Genomic DNA, 11,521 nt, shown 5'->3' on the forward strand with positions numbered 1-11,521 from the left:
TTACGAACCTGTTGTGTTTCTACCGGCAAGGAGCCACGCGATTACGTCACTGTATAACGTAGCCAGCGTGCGCCTTTGAAGCACTTCCATGATTCACCAGTGAGAGGCAGCAACATGCCGCAAGGCATCTAGCCCGCCGGAAACGAAGAAGAAGAAGAAAACAAAGAAGGAGAAGAAGAAAACAAAAGACAACAAAGAAGGAGGAAAAGACGACGAAGATGGAGGAAATTGCGGCCGCGATGCAAGTGCTGTTCATGTATTTGCAAGCCTACATAGAAATACAGTAACGGTGTCGCGCCAAAACGTGATCGTCTGCCAGAATCTGATTTCTGGCCGCGGGAGCACGCACAGCAGTCCGTTGAGCGGTAGCGCTAAAACGGTCATAATATGCATTTACGTACAACTGTACGTCCGCAATTATAAATTAGACTATAATGAATGTGATTTATGGGTGTGTGTTCAGTAAAGAAATTATCACTTTTGCAATGATCCTCGTGACTCTGCGTTGTTTTTTATCTGATCTGGGCCCTACGTAGTATTTGATTCCCATGTTGGGATGTGTTTTATATCTAATATTATTGTTTATGCCTACTATTTGGAGACAAGACTATAAAAGACATGATTTATGGGAGGGTTACATACGCCTATAAAATAACGAACAGTTTTCACCTGCCAAAAATTGATTAAAGGCCAAATACAGTTACTGAAAGCTGACTTCTGCCTAAATATGACTTGATCTCATTCATAAGCTTCATAATATAAACACTAGAGCTCACAGGACAGTTTGGAACTCTTTTAAATGACCATTATAACACAAAATAAGGCATTTTCACCTGCCAAAAATTGATTGGAGGCCAAATACAGTTACTGAAAGATTATTTCTGCCTAAATATGACTTTATCTCATTCTTGAGTCCTGCTCACATAACCACGCCCCCAGTCCGCTGACGTAATCGGGTCTTGCTTTAGACCAGCAAAGACTTGGTGCTCGCTCTGGCTCCCGTTCTGAGGCTCGGGCCTGGAGCTTTGGCGGTAGAAAAGCAAAGAGCAGGTGCTTAGTCAAGCTCTAGCTCCCAGCAAGCTCTAGCTCCAGCTCAGTGGAAAAGGGGTAAAAGAGGTCAAACTTCTAGTTCAGGGCTCCAACAGCACTCACAGAGAGACGGACAGGACAATCTGACACAGAGCATGGAGTGAGCAGAGTTTAAGTAGGCCAATCAATTAGACCAGCATAATCAGGGGCAGGTGGCAAACAATTAAGTAATCATGGGCAGCTCCAGCCAAAACCACATGGCCAGGCCGTACACAAAGGAACCACCAGAGGGCAGGCAAAAGGGTAAACAAAACATGACAGAAAGTGACAGATAGTGACACACACTATGCATAGTGATGAATAACAGGCTTTAGAGGAGGGAGTTGAATCACAAAAATGAGTCTATAGTCCGTGAACCTGTTATATACAGTAAGAGATAGTTTATGATGCCCAGGATTCTATCTGGACATGAAAAAACACATTTCTACCGCCAACTAGATTTGATTGAAAAAATGCTTTGCACCAGCAGCCAGTGATTAAGATTTGATTGATGTGATAATGATTTAATGACTATGACACAGTAATTTAGTGTAGAGTCAAAAACAAGTTCTCATAGAAATATGGTGAGATGCTAGATTGCTTGAAAAGCAAATAAGTGTCTGGTGGTGGCACATAATCCAAGTACTTTTTGTACCCTGTACTGGGGAAGGCTGAGGGTCTATCTAAATAATTTGAGATGTCAACTTGTGCCTAGAATAAAAAAACAATTTAAGACATCAAACATCAATTATTTTATGGGCTTAAAAATATGAGTTTATGTGGTGTTATTTTATGTTTTAAGCAGGATGAGCACTTATGTTCAGCATTTTTATTTATTCAGACAGTTCAGTTGGGAGAGAATACAGAGACAACGAGTAGTGAATACACTGCAAAAGATGTTTCTAATAAGAGTCAATCCTCTGTCAGCAAGGAGTTGTCATACCAAAAGGTGTCCCATCTTCCTGTCTCTCATCTTCGGCTTGTAGTTCATCAGATTAATTTTGTATTGTGCATACAAAACTCTCCAGCACTGCTAAAATCCCCCAGTATATCTTAATCTGTAATGAGTGTATTCTAAAGGTCTATCAAAGAGCCACAACAACACCTCACCTCTAGCGCTGCAGTCCGTGTTTCCTTCTCCAATTGCTACGAAATACGATTGTATTTCTCTTTCATTGTTCATTTATTTGGGGACTGCCGAAACTTCTTTATGGACTCCACTCTTGGTTCACAGCTTATCCTCTTGTCTGAGCTGCAGAAAAAAAATGTCCATGAAGGCCAAGGCCCTGAGTGGTTGTCTGCTCTGCTACAAAACAAACAAACAAACAAAGCTCCACGCCTATGCTTAGGTATGTTAGGAAACCACCATTAGACTATACATTTCCATCTGTTGAACTCACAATTCTCAGGTGTCCTTGTTTGCAGATGTATAACTCTGATATATACTGCTCCTCTGGCACTAGTTTGGACTGTTGAGGCACCTTTAATTTTTTGTGCCTGTCTACTTTGCCCCTATCTTACTTAGTCCCCAGACTTCTCTGTGGTTACTCCTGAATATGGAACTAAAAGAAGTGTACACAAACCCAAGTCATATTGCTTCCTCTGTGACTTTCCTACAGTTGTGCCACAGATCTCATCCCCAGCACATAGTCTCATTCTTGGCCTTTATTGTGTCTACAAGGACAGATAGATATAACTAAGGTCATGGCAGTGTCCGATTGGCCAGCACCCTCCTTTCATTAGCAGCTTTAGAGGCTGTAGGTTTTGCAAATTTCTAGCGTCTTCCCCTTGATGCAGTTGTCCCCCACTCCACCAAGGGGTCATCAAAGGCCAACCATCCTTCCAACACCTCAAGCAGCAAATTATCTTCGTCCATGTCCTGATCCACCCTGACCCAGCCTTCCAGTTTCTGGGTCAAATAATGCTCCTGATGAGGAGAAGGGAGCTGTCTTCTTCCAACGTCTGGGCAAGGATCAGAAGCTCCATCCATGTGTTTCTCCATTGCCTCCAGTCTCACTTGCATCCAAGAACCGGCCACACAATGGCTTTCTTGAGACAGTGCATCTGGTAGTTGTGAAAGCTAACACACAAGAGTATGCTGCTTGTTGCTACAAGTCACCACTGGGATTTATGAGGCAACACTGCAAACTTGATCATTGTGAAGATCTCAGTCTAATAGATCTTTCAATGTTGAATCACATGGCTCTTCTCACAACAACTCTTCCCTTGAGATTGACTAACCTTCAGGCAAAATCAGTTGTTCATTTACTTCCATAAAATTCAGTCCTGCTGAGGAAGTAAACAAAAAGTTATATTGAGTCCTCATACAGCATAATACAGGTAACTGCTAGGTAAAAGTCCTTTCCATTTGTTTGACAAATCAGATGATTATGTCAAAACAAGAACTGACGCAGATGCAACATGATTGCAAATTTAGTTAGATGGTGTTTTTTGCATGAATGCAGAGTTTAAAGGCATACATTTGGAAAGTATGAATAGGACAACATATGTGTGAGTGAAGAGGACCTATGTACACATCTCGTCTCTTGGAACATTGGTCCTAATTCAAGAACATTTTTATATTCTTAAACCTTTAACTTTTTTTTCTATGAGGTTTGCTTGTACATGTTTAAAGTCACAATCACCAAACTCTCTTAAAGCATAATGGTCTTTTCAGAGAGGGAGCGATTGACGCACCTTAATAACTCATTTTCAATTACAGACAAGCAGGTAAATAGGGAGTTGCAAGCAATCTGGCAGGCGGAGCAACAAGTGGGCGGACCCTGTGAAACGGTGTTGGTCGTGATCATCTCACGCAACACACCCGCCTGCTGCCAGAGTCCAATTTTTTTCTAAACAACGTACAGTTCACATCAATGGACAAGAGACTGATCCATGCCATTTGTGAGTTCCCGGAGATATATAACTTTCTCAGCAGTAGGGCTTTCGCATGGCAGAGCATTGCTGCAAGACGGGGTGTATCAGGTAATGTTATGTGTAGTTTTAACTTAAGCTAGGCTCACTAGTAAACTTAGTAACAGAACTAATTGTAAAGTTAGTATTTATGGTTTATCTGTCTGTCTATTCACATGAGGAGTGCAGTGAGACCCTGCAGATCCAAGCGGGTAAATAAGTGGAGTGTTATCATCTGAAAAGACCCTAAGGCTGGCAGTTTTCTATATTTTTTTTATTACTGTGTTGTATGTTTGTCCAAAGCCTGATATTTCATGTTCCTATGTGCATAGACCTCAGGTTGTTTTCCAAAAACTATTAAAAACACATCAGGAGCGCTTCGGTAGTCAAATGGTTACAGTGCATGCCACATAATCCCAGTGTCCCTGGTTCAACTCTGGCAAGGGACCTTTGCTGCACGTCATTCCCCTCTCTCTCTACCTGTTTCCTGTTGGCCTCTATGTCATCTATTATCACATGTAGGCAAAAAATGCCCAAAAACTAAGTCAAAAAACACATCAGTAAACAACACCATTGCACTGGGTGACATGTTCCTCCCCACCACAAAGGCAATGGTTAGTGAAGTTGGATTAGAAGTGGCTGAAAAGACTACCTACTGCTTTCACATTTTCAGTCTCAGGAGAGCAGTTCTGTGTATGACAGATGCCACTGCACATGTGTGGGAACGCAGTTCCATTTACAATGCTTTGCTAGGTAGTTGTGCTGCATGTTACAATTTTTGACTTTATGCTGCAATATACATTTCTGATAGAACTGTCATTTTATGGTTTGTTTGGTTCTGCACATTAGATTTGTTGACAATGAGAAAAATCTAGAAAATTGTCAGCCTTATCTTTTAATAGTAAAGTTTGTCGTAAATTGTTCATTTCAGATCGATAAATGCCGTCTATTAATGAGGTGTCATGAAAGTCTACTTTTATTACATGTTTTTGAGTTTCTTTTACAAAAGAAAGAGTAATAATCTACATTGCAGAGTTTAAAGTCATGCTTTTGGAAATTAGCAGAAAAAAATATAACATTTAAAAGTGACAGTAGTAGAGGACCTGAAACAATTAGAACATTTTCAAAAAAAATTGTAGTAGCGCTGTACTGTGACAGAAATAACGAGAGAATGGCCTGACAAGATGTTGGATGCTGACAAACGTCTCTTTAGAGCAAAACGCTCCATGATTGGAGGTGGTCAAGGAATGTGTCAGTCACAGAAATATTAGACGAGGGAATATTACAGCCTACAGTGGGTGATGTTACACTGTGGTGCAACAGAAGATGATACTCCTGCCTGAGTGAAAGATTTTTGTTCCCAAGAACGACTGAAAATGAAAGTTTCTGTGCCGAAATCTTAATAAAAATCATAAAATCTAAACTAACTCATTAAATGTATGAATCATTATGATGACGATTTACATGAGGTCCATTGTTCCTCTTGTTCCTGGGGAACATTACTGAATCCTACTAGTGTCACTCATCTCAACCTCTTTATCTGATCCATGCAGGCTGGAAGAAACAGACTGCACCCATTTTCAATGGAATTGTGTAATTTTTCTACAAACAAAACTATTATTATCACAAAAAATTATACACAGAGGGGCTTTAGTAAGTTAAAACGTACTGCAACAAGTTTTCAACATGATGAATATTACTTTTTAGATCACATTTCAGTTAGAAATATGGGTGCGAAAATATGGTTGAAATCAAATTAAGGTTAAGGGTCCTGGACTAAAGTTAATGTTCTGATGAACAGGCTAACATTTGCTGCACTTATTTAGCATAATATTTAGGTTTCAGAATGAATGCTAAACGTCCAAGTGTTATCTAACAAGCATCACATTTTGCAACATGCTACCTTTCAACTACGTGATCAATATTACCTACATTAAAACGGACAAATTCATTCGATTGCTTCTTACACACATAACATGCTACAAAAAATAAGATTGAGCATTTGATTTGGTATTAGCTGACAGATACCATCACTTTATTGCTATTTAAATTAAGGTCCTGTGGTCAAAAACATCACTAATGTTGGGATTAGGAATTATAGACTAGGAATCATGACTGTTGTCTATCCTGAACAAATGAGGAAGTAGTGTGATGTTATTATAAAGACACAAAGTCTGCATTGAGAGGAAGTCAGTGAGGCTAGATGGGTCAACAAAACATTGAACATATTAGGAGACCATTATTCCCTTCCCATTTTCTACTGACAGTCAGCATTGTTTTTGTATTTTTCTGTGGTTGTTATTTGTAACCATGACAACAAAAGTCCCCCTAACCTTAACTTAAGTAGTTCTTTAACCTAAATCATGATCTTACCCCAAGCATGTTATGTTTGTGGCAAACACAACCAACCCCTAAGGCTTGAATTAGGGTACACAATTTTCAATCTACAATTTAATTTAGCAGACGCTTTTATCCAAAGTAACGTACATCTAAGAGTTGATACAACACAAGCAGGAATCTAGTCAGGAGAGAACAACACAATTCACAGATGAATAAATAAAAACTTCACTCATCAGTGTCATCTACTTTACTATTATACTCCTATGTTCAGTTAGCTTTGTTAACCTATTGGCTAAACACACATTCTTCCAGACATTTACTCAACTCAGGTTATTCAGGAACTCAGCTTTCTGTGAACCATGTCAACACCTCAATCAAGTCTGGGTGAACTGTAAAGGAGTCACATGTGCATGTAAACTCATTGGCTGTTGTATCGGAGCATTCAGTTTTTCCTATTGTCACTGTTAATCATTTTTCAAATAGATTTTTCAAGGAGAATAGTGTCACAAAGCACACATCTCAAAATATTAAAACCTCTGAGTTGAATTCAAAGTCCTGTATAGTCCCGACACAACAACCCTTTTGAAATGAGGTTAGGTATTTTTACAGTATAAAGATGCCTTCAAAATTCTGCAGGATCTAAATGATGAACCAGAATCCTTTTTTTGCAAATATATTCCTCGTAAAAAAAAACCTAGATCTTTTTAGCAGGGCAAATTGGGTGGGGGATACATGGTAAATTGGCAAAATATTTTGTATTATTTGAACATGCTGTACTGTGTCTATACCCAGGCCATCTTGGTGCATTGTAGCACTAATATGGTCCTGTAAATGTATTGATAAATAATTATGTATCATGGGATACTTTTCCTGCAATTACAATAATCACAATATAGTGATTCAGACGTGGGTACAAATATAAATTGTGATTGTAATTGAAATTTTAATGGCTTTAGGTTTATGAGAACATTCTCAGATGCTTTATGTTTTAAGCTATATTTATGTATTGACTGACTATATACAGTCACCTTTGTGTCGTCCTCCCGGGTCAAATTGACCCTGTCTGTTTTGACTGTTCCTTCTTTCCTTCCTTACTTCCTTCCATCTGTCCTTCCTCCCTCCCTTCTTCTCTCTTTCTCTCCTTCCTCTCTCTTGCCTCCCTTCCTTATTTTCTTCCTCCCTTCCTTCCTCCCTCCTTTCCTTCCTTCCTTCTTCCTCCCTCCCATCCTCCCTTCCTTGCTGGTAGGCAGATTTTGTAACCTTCAGGCAAAGCCGGGCCAGCTGTTTCCTCCTGTTTCCTGTCTTAGTTTTTCATGGTAGTATATCATGTTCCTTTCCTTCCTTCTTCCTCCCTTCCTCATTTCTTTCCTTCTTCCTCCCTTCCTTCCTTCCTCCCTCCTATCTTCCGTCTTCCTTCCTCCCTTCCTTCATCCCTCCCTTCCTCCCTCCCTCCCTCCTTTCCTTCCTTCTTCCTCCCTTCCTTGCTGGTAGGCAGATTTTGTTACCTTCAGGCAAAGCCGGGCCACCTGTTTCCTCCTGTTTCCTGTCTTAGTTTTTCATGGTAGTATATCATGTTCCTTTCCTTCTTTCTTCCTCCCTTCCTCATTTCTTTCCTTCTTCCTCACTTCCTTCCTTCCTCCCTCCTTTCTTCCGTCTTCCTTCCTCCCTTCCTTCCTCCATCCTTTCCTTCCTCCCTTCCTTCATCCCTCCCTTCCTCCCTCCCTCCCTCCTTTCCTTCCTTCTTCCTCCCTTCCTTCCTTCCTTTCCTTTCCTTCCTCCCTTCTGTTTTTTCTTTCCTCCCTTCCTTCTTCCACCCTCCCATCCTCCTTTCCTTGACTCGAGGACAACAGGAGGGTTAAGCATTTCTCATCCATGAAGCACAGTTCACACATCCGCCACTGATAGGATATTATTTTTGAAATTTAAATCATTTTTCTTGCAAAACTAGAGACATAAAGATGGGGCACGGACATCTTTGAATAATACAACGGTCATATGGTATTTAATCATACCTTGTTTCATATCATGATTCTTGTAATGTTGAAGTAATATTGATAATGATTCCTCTCTCTTTCCTCCCTTCCTTCTTTCCTCCGTCCCTCCTACTCTCTTTCTTTCCTCCCCCTACCTTCCTCCCTTCCCCTGTCCTTATTTCCTTCCTTCCTCTTTTCCTTTCCTTCCGTCTTCCTTCCTCCCTTCCTTCCTCCCTCCTTTCCTTCCTCCCTCCCTCCTTTCCTTCCATCTTCCTTCCTCCCTTCCTTCTTTCCTTCCTCCCTCCTTTCCTTCCTTCTTCCTCCCTTCCTCATTTCTTTCTTTCTTCCTCACTTCCTTCCTTCCTCCCTCCTTTTCTTCCGTCTTCCTTCCTCCCTTCCTTCCTCATTCCTTTCCTTCCTCCTTTCCTTCATCCCTCCCTCCCTCCCTTCTTCCTCCTTTCTTTCCTTCTTCCTCCCTCCTTTCCTTCCGCCTTCCTTCCTCCCTTCCTTCTTCCCTCCTTTCCTTCCTTCTTCCTCCCTTCCTTCCTCCCTCCTTTCTTTCCTTCTTCTTCCTTTCCTTCCTTGACTCGAGGACAACAGGAGGGTTAAAGAAACTCTTCAGCATCCATGTAGGGTGATGTTGGACTAAAACGTACATTACAACTGCCCTGTGCTGAAGGTACATCTAACTGTAGACACTCATTACATGATCTTTCATATTGGCCAACGCAATTATTATTGTTTGTCACGTGCATCTTTGCCAGAGTAGAGCTGGAAGGTCAGTGTTTTCAATTACAGATTGTATTGCTGATACCCAGTATCGGATTCCTGATCATGACATCACTGGTGCCAGTGGACATAGTTAACCTCCTGCAGGCCAACTAAGCCCACCTCAGTTAGATAAAGAGGCTGCAATCACATATATGAAGTTAATTAAATTATTAATTAATTAATTACATTAATTTCTCATGTAATTTTTTCGGGATACGTGTAATGTATAACAATATCTCAAAAGCAGAGCACAGCACATGCTTAATCTTTCATATTTTATTCTCACAGTATTTTAGTTGTTGAGGGACGACGAAGAAAAATGTGCCCTCTTGTTTCAGCATCTCAAATTATTTTTGCAAAATGCTCGCTGGTGTAACCACCAATTTCTCAAAATAGTTTATATAATAGGAAAAGTTCAATGTGTTAGGAAATATGCTTATTCCTTTCTTTCAGAGAGTTAGATGAAAAGATAGGCATCATGTTCATTGTTTGTTCATTAAATATAAAGCTACAGCCAGCATCCAGTTAGCTGAAATTGGCACAAAAGACTGAAAAAGAGAAAACAGGTAGTGTTACATCTCATGTGTTTCATTTGTACAAAAGCTAAAGTACAAACAACAAGGTGCAGTTTCATGGGGGTCTATGTGCTGCACTGTTTCTTTCTAGGGTAGCTATAGTGACTTCCTGAAGTCTTCGCTGGTTGCCTGAGAAGGGTCCACCAGTATCTGCACTCTTCTATACCTGTATGACACACCCACTTTACTTCACGACACACACCCCTGACTCCTAATCATAACTGTCTTACTGCTAATGCCTAAACCTAACCAAGTGGGTTTGCCATGTAGGAAAGTGGGTGTGTCGTGAAGATACTGGAAATCTGCAGATAGACCTACTTGGGTTGCCTAGCAGCATCACAGGGATTACAAAACTAATTAGATACGTTAGTTTGTGAGCTTTTGAGGTGCTGGTAGGCAGATTTTGTTACCTTCAGGCAGACCCGGGCCAGCTGTTTCATCCTGTTTCCTGTCTTAGTTTTTCATGGTAGTAGATCATGTTCCTTTCCTTCCTTCTACCTCCCTTACTCATTTCTTTCCTTCTTCCTCCCTCCCTTCCTTCCTTCCTCCCTCCCTCCTTTTCTTCCGTCTTCCTTCCTCCAGAGCCGGGCCAGCTTTTTCTTCCTGTTTCCTGTCTTAGTTTTTCATGGTAGTATATCAGGTTCCTTTCCTTCGTTCTACCTCCCTTCCTCATTTATGTCCTTCTTGCTCCCTTCCTTCCTTCCTCCCTCCTTTTCTTCCACCTTCCTTCCTCCCTTCCTTCCTCCCTCCTTTCCTTCCTCCCTTCCTTCATCCCTCCCTTCCTCCCTTCCTTCCTTCTTCCTCCCTTCCTTCCTTCCTTGCTGCCTCCTTTCTTTCCTTCTTCCTCCCTTCCTTCCTTGACTCGAGGACAACAGGAGGGTTAAAGAAACTCTTCAGCATCCATGTAGGGTGATGTTGGACTAAAACGTACATTACAACTGCCCTTTAGGCAGATTTTGTTACCTTCAGGCAGAGCCGGGCCAGACAGGAAACAGGACTGTTTCCTGTCTTTTCATGGTAGTATATCATGTTCTTTTCCTTCCTTCTACCTCCCTTACTCATTTCTTTCCTTCTTCCTCACTCCCTTCCTTCCGTCCTCCCTCCTTTTCTTCCGTCTTCCTTCCTCCAGAGCCGGGCCAGCTGTTTCCTCCTGTTTCCTGTCTTAGTTTTTCATGATAGTATACCATGTTTCAGAAATTTAAAAAAAATATTTTTGGTCAATTTGTTTAATGTAACAAATTAATTTTGCCTTTATTTGCCATGAAAACTGCAAGATAATTTTACTGAACAGTGAGATCTTCTTCATTGTCAAGCATAAAATATGATATATATATAGAGAGAGAATATATATGAGATAGAGGATATATCATTATGTAAAGTGTAGACTTAGACTTTGTATTCCAAATAGTACACATGCCAAAATAATGAAAATTATGAAATCTTACATGATTATGATCAGCAAATGAACAAAATCTGTTCACACTCGAATCAAGTCAATGTATATTTCACATGTGATTACAAAAAATGTTAAGATTTAATGATTTTTGCAACATTAACTGTACCAACCACATGTATTCCTTCTTTCTGGTCTAAACACTCGTTGAACTAAGGATAATAATGACAATCTAAGTGTTCTAGCAGAGCCACTGATGATGAATAATGTTGAGTAAAACACAGAGAGGTCAAATTATGTCGTCAGTTTAAAAGGTCAGATTTGTTTGACGAGACTGTTTCAAACAGCACTCAAATCATCTGTTCAGGTTTGTCTGCTCTGTGTGTGTTTTCTTATTAAGACAAAGGAACAGCCAGTCAAATTTAGTGTGGATGTTTATTTCAAAAATCTAAATAGCTTATAGTCTACAGTATCTGGTTTATCCTTTT

This window comes from Scomber scombrus, chromosome 6, assembly GCF_963691925.1.
Source record: "Scomber scombrus chromosome 6, fScoSco1.1, whole genome shotgun sequence".
In the NCBI taxonomy this organism is placed as follows: Eukaryota; Metazoa; Chordata; class Actinopteri; order Scombriformes; family Scombridae; genus Scomber; species Scomber scombrus.